This window comes from Dendrobates tinctorius, unplaced genomic scaffold (genome assembly GCF_039654945.1).
Source record: "Dendrobates tinctorius isolate UK_male_01 unplaced genomic scaffold, ASM3965494v1 ptg000216l, whole genome shotgun sequence".
Lineage (NCBI taxonomy): Eukaryota > Metazoa > Chordata > Amphibia > Anura > Dendrobatidae > Dendrobates > Dendrobates tinctorius.
Window position 1 is genome coordinate 4,777,940 of NW_027361883.1, and position 12,227 is coordinate 4,790,166.

Here is a 12,227-nt window from a genome sequence, read left to right on the forward strand (position 1 = left end):
CGACAACGATGTATCGGTGCGGCTGCAGGGGTATTGGACGCACGGAGTGGCGGTGGCGACGGGAGGAAGAGGCCAGGCGTGTCACCCAAAATTTGGAGCAACTGCAAGAGTACCAAGCTCTCACCGGTACTGAAGACACGCAGCAGGAAATAGAGCCCCCGACACCCGGGCCTACCACACCAGAGCCAGACCACCCGCCAGAGATGCATCTGCACTCACCACAGGCCATGCCAGAGACAACGCGGGAGGAGGAACCCGCTCTTCACCAGGAGGAACCAATGGACCCGAGGCTGTTTCTGCCGGACAGCGGGAGGAGGGACCCCGCTGCATCCCAGAGGACAAGTCCGGCAGCGATGTCGAGATGGAGGAGCCCGCTCGACAGGAGGAAGCCGCAGAACTTGGAGGAGACCCTGGTCTCCTGCTGTCATCATTTTCTGGAGGAGCTGAGGGCCGACCTGAGCGGAGCCGTGGAGGAGAAGGAGGTGAGTGAGACTCAGCCTCAGCCAGTGGTGGACCACGTAGCCCCAACGCTGTCCCACTGCGGCGACACGAGGCCCAATGTCAGCGTCACTGAGCACCCGCGCTCCCGCCAGGCATCCCCCGAAACCATGGTGTCCCCACTCTTCAGTCAGGCCTCCGCTGGAGCCACTGGGCCTCCGCCGCCTGCGTACCCGTCCGTTTGGATAACGGACATAATTACCAGAAAGAAGGCCAAGGAGCGGGAGATATGGGCACGCCTTCACCAAAAGGGAGAAAGTGCCATGCCCGTCCAACGTACGTACGGCCAGCTGGCCTACACCAACGTGGAGCGGGGCTACGGTTTCATCCAGGAGGAAGGCTCCCACCACAAAGTGTATGTCAATGCCGCCTGTGTGAAGCATGGAAGGGCCCTGAAGGTGGAGATTGGGTTTCCTTTTACAAAGAGTACTGTACCCGCGGCTGTGATGCTGTAGCTGTCATATTGTGCCCGGAGGAAGATGAGTTCTCCGGAGGTGGAACGGATCCTCGTGCAGGAGCCAATGGAGGTGCTTCTGCCCGATACGCACTGCTGAACTCCCTGGACCCTTCCCCTTTAAGTGCCTGTTGCACCAATCAGGACTGTTCCGTGTCCCCTCAGGGTAAGGGAACCCTGCTATGCTCCCATGGAGAGCTGGATTCGGGAAGAGTGACTTGTTCCTACGTTTGCAAGCGTAAACATACGCACTGCCGCCCTCATAGGAAGGGGGGGAGGAATTCTTCTCCAGACTATGGTTTTTCAATATTTATGTGTGGACGTTGTTTTTTTTCTACCTCATATTAAAGAAAAAAATTGCACTTTGTTGTTTTCTGGTGAGAAGTGTTTTTGTAAAGTAAAAGCAAGAGTTTGCTGTATGAACTCCTGAACTCTTTTCCTCACACGTCAGTCCCCGCTGTGTCACTCACAGGCTCCTAATGGACAACAGTCGTCCTCTCCTGGGTTACTCGGCCTCTCTCCTCTCTGCTCGCCCGAACATTGGCTGCCATGTCAGGCCTCGTATATTCACCCTGCCCCTGCTCCAGTCTCCTCTTGGGGGCGCTCTATCAGGGTCACTCTCGCCTCTCCTTTATGAGACACTGCTATCCTACAACTGGGGCAGTAACAGAAGCGATCTCCCATCCGTAACCTTGTGCAGCTCTCAGTTCAAGATGTCTCCATCATGTGCAGAAATCCCGGCACCTCCAGCCACAGCTGTTGTCGCTGAGGTCACTAATTATCATCTGAGGAAGGTTCTGCCGCTGAATGCACTTGGGCAAATCATCAAGATCAGCTGCAAGCAGCTCCTGTGTAATCACCGACTAATGACGTCCCCGATGTGCTTGATGGAGACAAGTCTGGAGACCAGAGCTGGCTCCAGGTTTTCATGGGCCCCAGGTGAAAGAGTCTCAGTGGGTTTAACACATACCACAATTCATGATGCACAGATACGACAGAGAAATATAGGTATACAATGCCAAAGATTTCACTTCTTCCATTACATGAGTAATACCAATAGCGCAGAAACTGGACAGTATAGTCCTTCATACAGTATCATGGGCACCACATATTGCACCATACAGTATAATGAGCCTCATATATTGTTCCATACAGAATAATGAGCCCCATATATTATTCCATACAGAATTATGAGCCCCATAAAATCCTCCATACAGTACAATAAGCCCCATATAACCCTCCATACAGAATAGTGAGCCCCATATAGTCCTCTATACAGAATAATGAGCCCCATATATTGCTCCATACAGTATATAATAGGCCCCATATATTGCTCCATACAGTATATAATAGGCCCCATATAATGCTCCATACAGTATATAATAGGCCCAGTATATTGCTCCATACAGAATAGTGAGACCTATATTGCTACATACGGTATAATGGGCCCCATATATTGCTACATACAGTATAATGAGCCCCATATATTGCTCCATACAGCATAATGGGCCCCACATATTGCTCCATACCGTATAATGAGCCCCATATATTGCTCCATATAGCATAATGGGTCGCATATATTGCTCCATACATTACCATAAGCCCCACATATTGCTCCATATAGTATAATGAGCCACATATTGTCAGGAACACCGCACTGAACTTGCTCACTGAGCCAGTGCGCGTGTCATGAGTAAAGCGAACAGTGCTCAAAGATACCTGTGGAGCGGGCAGCAGCCGAGTAGATGCGCACTTCAGAGCGGCAGGACCTGAAGCACGTGACTGCTAGGGGCGTGGCCTAAGCTCCACAGAGCCAGGAGCTGCAAGAGAACTCCTAGCAGGGTAACTGCGAGACAAAGTTACCAGGGGGCATAGACAGGGAGGATAGTCAGGACGTAGCCAATGAGTCACACACAGAGATAGCTGCAAGGTACAAGAGGGGCGAGCAGAGAGTAGTCAGGTCACAGGCAATGAGTCATACACAGAGATAATAACGCAGTACAAAATCAACAGGCAAACTCACAACGGGAAACAGAACCAGGTCAGAACCATATAAACAAGCTATAGCAACAAACAGGCACACGGGGGTCAGCACACTAGGCCAAAGACAAAAGTATAACTGGCAGGGATTGGCGCTTCCCAGGGGTTTAAGAAGCTCTCCCAGAACCAGAAAGAGGCCACAACCATTAACCCCAGGTGTGCAGGTCAAAACCTGCACCGAGCTCCAGACTTTAACCCCAGGTGTGCAGCTCAAAAACCTGCACTGGGATCATGACAGTACCCCCCTCTCAATGGGGGGCCTCTGGACCCCCAGGCTTCCCCGGGTACTTGGCATGGAAAGCCCGAACCAGGCGATCTGCATGTACCGAGCGAGCAGGGACCCATGCGCGCTCCTCTGGTCCATATCCCTTCCAGTGGACCAGGTACTGCAAAGAGCGGCGCACCCGCCGAGAGTCCACAATATGTCCGACCTCATACTCCAATTGACCCTCCACCAGCAATAGAGGAACAACATTCTCAGAGTTCTCTTTGACAGATCCTGCGGGTTTCAACAGAGATTTATGGAACACATTAGATATTTTTAAGGAGGCGGGGAGACGCAACCTATATGCCACCTGGTTGACTATCTCCATAATCTCATACGGACCAATGAACTTTGGTCCCAACTTAACTGATGGTACCTTTAAGTTGATGTTACGTGTGGAGAGCCAAACCTTCTCTCCCACCTGAAACATGTCTCCCGAGGCTCTCTTTTTGTCCACAAAATATTTGTATCTCCCCTGGGCTCGAGAGATATTACGCTGGACTTCAGTCAAGAGGTTTTTTAACTGTTGAACGGACCCCTCTGCCCCTGGACAACCGGAATCCACCCGAGAAAACTCCCCAAAATGCGGATTAAACCCATAGTTAATCAGGAATGGGGACATGTTGGTGGACTGACTCACCTGGTTGTTAAAAGCGAATTCAGCCAACGGTAACGCATCACACCAATCCTCCTGTCTGGCAGAGGTCAGACACCTGAGAATTTGTTCCAGGGATTGATTGGTGCGTTCTGTCTGACCATTACTCTCCGGGTGATATGCCGACGAGAAGGAGAGTGAGATGCCCAATTTCATACAGAACGCCCTCCAAAATTGGCCACAAACTGCACACCTCTGTCAGACACAACATTCAGGGGTACCCCATGCAATCGGACCTCATGCTGCACAAACAACCTTTACAATGTTTCTGCTGAAGGTAATGCTGCCAAGGGAATGAAATGGGCATGTTTAGAAAACCTATCCACCACCACCCAGATCACGGTATTGCCCCTGGAAGGTGGAAGGCCGGTAATAAAATCCATGGAAAGATGAGTCCATGGCCTATCAGGAACCGGTAAAGGTATGAGTTCCCCAGCCGGTCGTTTATGTGAGCTTTTGGAACGGGCACATATGCCACAAGCAGAAACAAATTCCTTGACATCGGACCTTAATGAAGGCCACCAAAAACCCCTGGCCGTAATACCTGGATGAGCACTCAGCCTAGAATCATGAAACTCCTGCAGAAGTCTAGGCCGCAATGAATCTGGAACAAACAGTTTATCCCCTGGCCTGGTTGCCGGAGCTAGGGCCTGAGCCCTTAGGATTTCTTGTTCCAACTCAGTTGAGACCCCCGCCACTACCACCCCTGGGGGAAGAATGGAGGACGGCGGCTCAGGGGGAGACACTGGATCAAAACTTCTGGACAGGGCATCCGCTTTGACATTTTTGGACCCTGGTCGAAAAGTAATGGAGAACTGAAATCGTGAAAAAAAAAGTGACCAATGGGCTTGTCTAGGAGTAAGTCTCTTAGCAGATTCAAGGCATGCCAAATTTTTGTGATCCGTGACAACCGTGATAGGGTGAGCCGCCCCTTCCAAAAAGTTCCTCCATTCTTCAAACGCCAGCTTGACCGCAAGAAGTTCTCTATTGCCTACATCATAGCTTTTCTCAGCTGAAGAGAACTTCTTGGAGAAGAAGGCACAGGGTTTGAGATTGGTAAGGGTGGCCGGACCCTGGGACAGCACAGCCCCCACCCCCACTTCAGAAGCATCCACCTCCACAATGAATGGTTTGGACAGGTCAGGTTGTACAAACACCGGGGCAGACATGAAACATTTCTTAATTGCTGAGAAGGATTCCTTAGCGAGTACAGACCAATTTTTTACATCAGCTCACTTCTGGGTAAGATCCGTGAGTGGTTTAACCACTTGTGAGAAACCTTTAATGAATCTCTGGTAATAGTTCGCAAATCCTAAGAAGCGCTGGAGCCCCTTGAGATCTCGAGGCTGAACCCAGTCAGCGATCGCCAGCACCTTATTAGGATCCATATGAAACCCCTCACAGGACACAATCAACCCCAAAAAAGACAGCTTCTGTACAAAAAACGAACATTTTTCCAATTTGGCGAACAATTGGTTCTCCCTAAGTCTCTGGAGAACTGTCTTTAGATGTTGGAAGTGAGATTGACTGTCCGGGGAATACACCAAAATATCATCCAAATAAATAATAACAAAACGGCCTATCAGATCAGAAAACACCACATTGATGAAATTCTGGAAAATAGCAGGTGCATTAGTTAACCCAAATGGCATTACCAGGTTCTCAAAGAGTCCTTCTGATGTGAGGAATGCCGTTTTCCACTCGTCCCCTTCCCGAACCCTTATCAGATTGTAGGCCCCCCGCAGATGTAACTTGGAGAACCATTGGGCCCCAGCTAACTGATTACATAAGTCTGGGATGAGGGGAAGTGGGTAAGAGTTCCTAACCATTATCTTGTTCAGTTCCCGAAAGTCGAGGCACGGCCGCAAACCACCATCTTTTTTCTTCACAAAGAAGAACCCTGCTGCCACAGGTGACGCAGAAGGCCTGATATGCCCTTTGCGGAGGCTCTCAGCTATGTACTCCTTCATGGCTTGGGGCTCAGGCACAGACAAATTGAACAATCGAGCCTTAGGTAACTTGACTCCGGGTACTAAATCAATGGCACAATCATAGGGTCTATGTGGTGGCAGCGCCTCAGCCTCACTTTCGGAAAAAATGTCTTCGAAATCCTTCAGGTACTCCGGAATACCTTCCAGACCGACAGACGACACAGACACGGATTTAACAGCGCTAACAAGATGTCCCAGGTTACCACATTTATCCTTACATCCCCATTGAGTGATTTCCCCTGTAACCCAATCAATGGTAGGATTATGGCATTGAAGCCAAGGCATCCCCAGTACCAGTCCTGCAGGCAAGTTATCTAGCACAAGACAACTTAGTTTCTCCACATGAGTGGAACCCACTTTTAGAGAAAAAAGTTCAGACCTGCAACAGATACCGTCTTGGGTAAGAGGAGACGAGTCAATTGCCACAAGTTTAACAGGATCGTGAAGCCTGACTGTCCCTATCTTATTAAGAGTCATAACCTTGGTATCAATCAGGTTCACAGCAGAACCGCAGTCAATAAAAGCAGTAGTCTGCACAGGACCATAACCAAGTTCCAGTTCCACCTGCAGCACCATTTTTGCACATGAGGAAAATTGTACCTGAAGGTCTGGGTAGCCTCCTCGACTACTACCCAGACCTAGTCGTTTCCCGCCATCTTGGAGGATGATGGACAGGAGGGGCAGTCCTTCTTCCAATGTCCAGATTTCCCACAATAGAAGCACAACTGCTTTTCCCGGCGGCGTCTTCTTTCCTTTCCCTCACAGGTGACAGCGCTCACCTCCATAGCCACAGGAATAGTCCGGGTCTCATCTCCACTGAAGAATAATGGTGTTTCCTGTTGCTTAATGCCTCTAGCCAGCAGCCTGCGATCCATGCGAACCGCTTGGATCATGGCATCCTCCAGGGAGTCAGGCGGAGGATGAAGTGCCAAAGCATCATTCAGACTTTCACACAGGCCTCTGTGGAACAGCCCCCGAAGGGCGGCATCACTCCAGGAAATCTCGGCTGCCCAACGTCTGAATTCAGTACAGAACCATTCGGCCGAGTGCTCCCTCTGGCCGACACTCATCACCTTGTCATAAGCCAACCACACTCTATCAGGCTCATCATAAATAAGCCCTAAGGCTTCAAAAAACGCATCCACAGACACTCTCTCAGGGACAGAAGAGGAAAGCGAGAATGCCCAGGCTTGTGGGGACCCCTAAGCAGGGACATCACCACCCCCACCCTCTGTTTCTCATCCCCAGAGGAGCAGGGTCTCAAAGAGAAAAAGAGCTTACAGCCCTCCTTAAATGCCCTGAAATCATCCTTGTTACCAGAAAATGTATCTGGCAATTTAACCGGGGATTCGGGTGGGACTAAAATGACATCTCTATTCCCCACCTGCTGGAAGCCTGCGGAAAGTACCCCCTGAACTGAGTCCTCCACCCGCCGTTGGGACTGAGCCAGAGCTTGGTGTTCCAAACTTAGCTTCTGCAGTGACTGAGTCAAGCATTTCACCTGCTCAGATAAAGCACACATTGGATCCATGCTGCAGAAGTGAGGAGAGAAAAAAATAGCGGGCCAGTTATAATGTCAGGAACACCGCACTGAACTTGCTCACTGAGCCAGTGCGCGTGTCATGAGTAAAGCGAACAGTGCTCAAACAGTGGAGAGGAGCGGGCAGCAGCCGAGTAGATGTGTACTTCAGAGCCACAGGACCTGAAGCACGTGACTGCTAGGGGCGTGGCCTAAGATCCACAGAGCCAGGAGCTGCAAGATAACTCCTAGCAGGGTAACTGCGAGACAAAGTTACCAGGGGGCATAGACAGTGAGAATAGTCAGGACGTAGCCAATGAGTCACACACAGAGATAGCTGCAAGGTACAAGAGGGGCGAGCAGAGAGTAGTCAGGTCACAGGCAATGAGTCATACACAGAGATAATAACGCAGTACAAAATCAACAGGCAAACTCACAACGGGAAACAGAACCGGGTCAGAACCATATAAACAAGCTATAGCAACAAACAGGCACACGGGGGTCAGCACACTAGGCCAAAGACAAAAGTATAACTGGCAGGGATTGAAGCTTTCCAGGGGTTTAAGAAGCTCTCCCAGAACCAGAAAGAGGCCACAATCATTAACCCCATGTGTGCAGGTCAAAACCTGCACCGAGCTCCAGACATTAACCCCAGGTGTGCAGCTCAAAAACCTGCACTGGGATCATGACACATATATTGCTCCATACAGAACAATGAGCCACATATATTGCTCCATACAGTACTTAATATGCCCCATATATTGCTCCATACCGTATAATTGGCCGCATATAATGCTCCATACAGTATATAATAGGCCCAATATATTTCTCCATACAGAATAATGAGCCCCATATATTGCTCCATATGGTATAAAGGGCCTGATATATTGTTCCATACAGAATGGGCTCCATATAATGCTCCAGTATATGACGGGCCACATATATTGCTCCATATATAATGGGCTCCATATATAATGGGACCTATATGATGCTCCAAATATAATGGGTCCCATATGACGCTCCATATATAATGGACCGCATATGATGCTCCAGTATATGATGGGCCCCATATGATGCTTCAGTGTATGATGGGCCCCATATAATGCTCCATGTATAATGGGCCCCATATGATTCTCCATATATAATGGGCCCCATATAAGGCTATAATGGGTCCCTTCTGATGAGACCCATATATTGCTACAAACATTAACAAAAAAATAAAATAAAATACCTCTCGTCGCTAGCCGCCGCTCTACTCCAGACACCTCAGCATCGACGTCTTCCGTCTCTCTGCACTGTGACTGTTCAGGCAGAGGGCACACTGCCCTCTGACCTGAACGTCACAGTCAGGAGATGTGGAAGACGCCGCAGCAGTGAAGCGGGGAGAGGCAAGCTTTGCAAGTGCCAGGGCCCTGAGTAAGCATGGGGGGGCCCACTTGCGAGCGCCAGCACTGGTATAGTCATCAGGCCCCCATAGCGCGCTGATTATCCCCCCCTACTCAATGCCCCAACAATTACCCGGGTGGGTTGAGTGTTGACGCCGACCCTGCTGGAGACTCTGCTGGAAGCTCCTGTGTAATCACCGACCAATGATATCCCTGTTGTGCTCGATGGAGACAAGTCTGGAGACACAGCAGCCACGGGAGCAAGTGTAGGCCACACAGGCTGCAAAGGGAGCTGCCAGCAGCGGATATTGATGATTTGCTCCAGTGCATTTAGTGGAGAACTTTCCTCTGACGACCATTAATAACTTCAGTGACAGCAGCTGAAGTTGGAGGTCCCGGGATTTCTACACGAGGTTCAGACTCCAGACTGAGTAAATTAAAAAGTTTTGAAAAGTTATTTCCTTTTCTTCATCACTTGCAGATCAGTAACATGTCCATCTTTCCTGGGATATCCACAACTCCATGATTTTTCCTTCTCATCATTCTAATTTCAATACTAAACTCTGCAAAGGAATACGTGGATTTCGCCCGCGCTGCCCAAATGATGACATTCCAGAAGGTTAATAAAGTTTGACAGTGGTTTATTCTACTTGGCTTCTACCTCCAGTGCATATGAGGAATAGAAGCCCAAAGGGGCAGATGTGGCCGACATGGTAATAGCAGCCTACTATGTGGAAAAAGGGTGGGCAGAGACCACCTACACGTCCGCACAGGAAGATGGCAGATACTCATTGCCATGGTGTTTCAGCGATGGCTTATTCCCCTCTCCCCATCAAAACAAAAGGCTCAGAAATGCATTAATGCATATTGGGGGATGATGGGGATTACGATAGATAGCCAGGGGCGTACCTACATGGAACGAAGAGGTGGCATTTGTACCTGTGCTTAAAGGAGACCCCAAAGATGTGCATGGACCCTCCGCGGGGCTCTATTAGAGATCAGCAATAAGAAAATATTCCAAGCTCTCACCAATCCACAGGAGAGAAATACTAGACTGGTCCGAAGAGTGGCGCTCTCCATTCAGACAGGTTCTGGAGACCTCAATCCCGGAATTGGTGGGGGTCTTATCGGTTGATCCCCCACAGATTAACTATCCTGTAAGTCACTGATCACTTTTCTTCTTTTACTGGAAAACCTCTTTACATTTCTGCCATCGGCTATTTCACACTTTATCTTCCAGGCGACTTTCTGTCTTTTTTATTTTTCTCGTTTCTATTTTCTTTGCTCCCTCTGGTTGTTCTTCCGTTTATCCTCATGTCTCATTTCTCCATTCATCTCTATTAATTCTTACGAGGTTTCACATCCCTTGTACCATCACGACCACACCTGATTCTTTCAACTTCAGAGTCCTAGAGACAAAATGACTACAGAAAAAAGTATTTAGTCAGCGACCAATTGTGCAAGTTCTTCCACTTGAAAAGATGAGCGCGGCCTGTAATTGACATCATAGGTAGACCACAACTATGAGAGTCATAATGAGAAAACTAATCCAGAAAATCACCTTGTCTGATTTGGTAAGATTTATTTTGCAAATTATGGTGGAAAATAAGTATTTGGTCATTAACAAAAGTTAATCTCAATATTTTGTTATATATCCTTTGTTGGCAATGACAGAGGTCAAACGTGTTCTTTAAGTCTTCACAAGGTTGGCACACACTGTTGGTGGTATGTTGACCCATTCCTCCATGCAGATCTCCTCTAGAGCAGTGATGTTTTGGGCCTGTCACTGGGCAAAACGGATTATCAAATCCCTCCAAAGATTTTCTATGGGGTTGAGATCTGGAGACTGGCTAGGCCACTCCAGGACCTTCATATGCTCCTTATGAAGTCACTTCTTCGTTGCCCTGGTGGTGTGCTTGGGATCTTTATCATGGTGAAAGACCCATCCACCTTTCATCATCAATGCCCTTGCTGATGGAAGGAGGTTTGCACTCAAAATCTCATGATACATGGCCCCATTCATTCTTTCATGTACACGGATCAGTTGTCCTGCTCCCTTTGCAGAGAAATAGCCCCAAAGCATGATATGGCCACCCACATGCTTCACAGTAGGTATTGTGTTCTTTCGATGCAACTCAGCATTCTGTCTCCTCCAAACATGAAGTTTTGTTTCTACCATACAGTTCTACTTTGGTTTCATCAGACCATATGACATTCTCCCAAAACTCTTTTGAATAATTCAAATGCTCTCTAGCAAACTTCAGACGGGCCCGGATATGTACTGGCTTAAGCATTTGGACCTGTTTGGCACTGCAGGATCTGAGTCCTTAGCGGTGTAGTGTGTTACTGATGTTAGCCTTTGTTACGGTGGTCCCAGCTCTGTGCAGGTCATTCACTAGGTCCCCCCATGTGGTTCTGGGATTTTTGCTCACCATTCTTGTGATCATTTTGACCCCACGGGGTGAGATCTTGCGTGGAGCCCCAGATCGAGGGAGATTATCAGTGGTCTTGTATGTCTTCCATTTTCTTATTATTGCTCCCACAGTTGATTTCATCACACCAAGCTCCTTGCCTATTGCAGATTCAGTCTTCCCAGCCTGGTGCAGGGCTACAACTTTGTTTCTGGTGTCCTTCGACAGCTCTTTGGTCTTCACCATAGTGGAGTTTGGGGTGTGACTGTTTGAGGTTGCGGACAGGTGTCTTTTATACTGATAACAAGTTCAGGCTGGTTTCATACTTACGTTTTTTTTCCTATACTTAACATGGGTGTGCATAGACATGCGTTTATACGTGTTTGTATGCGCATGCTTTTTTTTGTAGCGTGCGCCTGGGTGCACAAAATGCATCCTGTTGCATTTTTTGTGCATCCGACCTGTCTCAAAAAAACACAAGCGCACGCAATGCGTACAAAATTCACCCAAAACCACATAGTCTGTGGGAGCGCTGACCTTTGTGGCCATCTGTTTAAGTAGGATTGTTTTGGTGGGTACAATTGACTCCCCCGGCAGATGAGACGCATGTGCTCATTTCCGGTACAAGTGGAACGCATGATTCCTGATAGCGCATGCGTAGTTAAGCCCGCCGACTGATACGTCAGCCTTCCGACTATATGCCTTCAACGCGCGTGTGCATTAATAACTTCAGACTAATGGAATGCATCTCTGACACGCACGCCGACTTACCGGATGGGCGTAATATGTTTCCTTTACTGCTTGCTCGGCTCAAGTTCTCTGATCGCTGCCGCAGGTGTCGGCAATTTTGGAACCAATAGTAAGTGCACTTACTCCTATAAATATTGAGACCTGACGGACATTGAGCTGACTTCCCCTGACGAAGCTATATGGACTAGCGACACGCGTTGGGACGCGATACATGCGGATTTACCTCTACTTATCTTTTGGCAAGTATGTTCACCTTTGA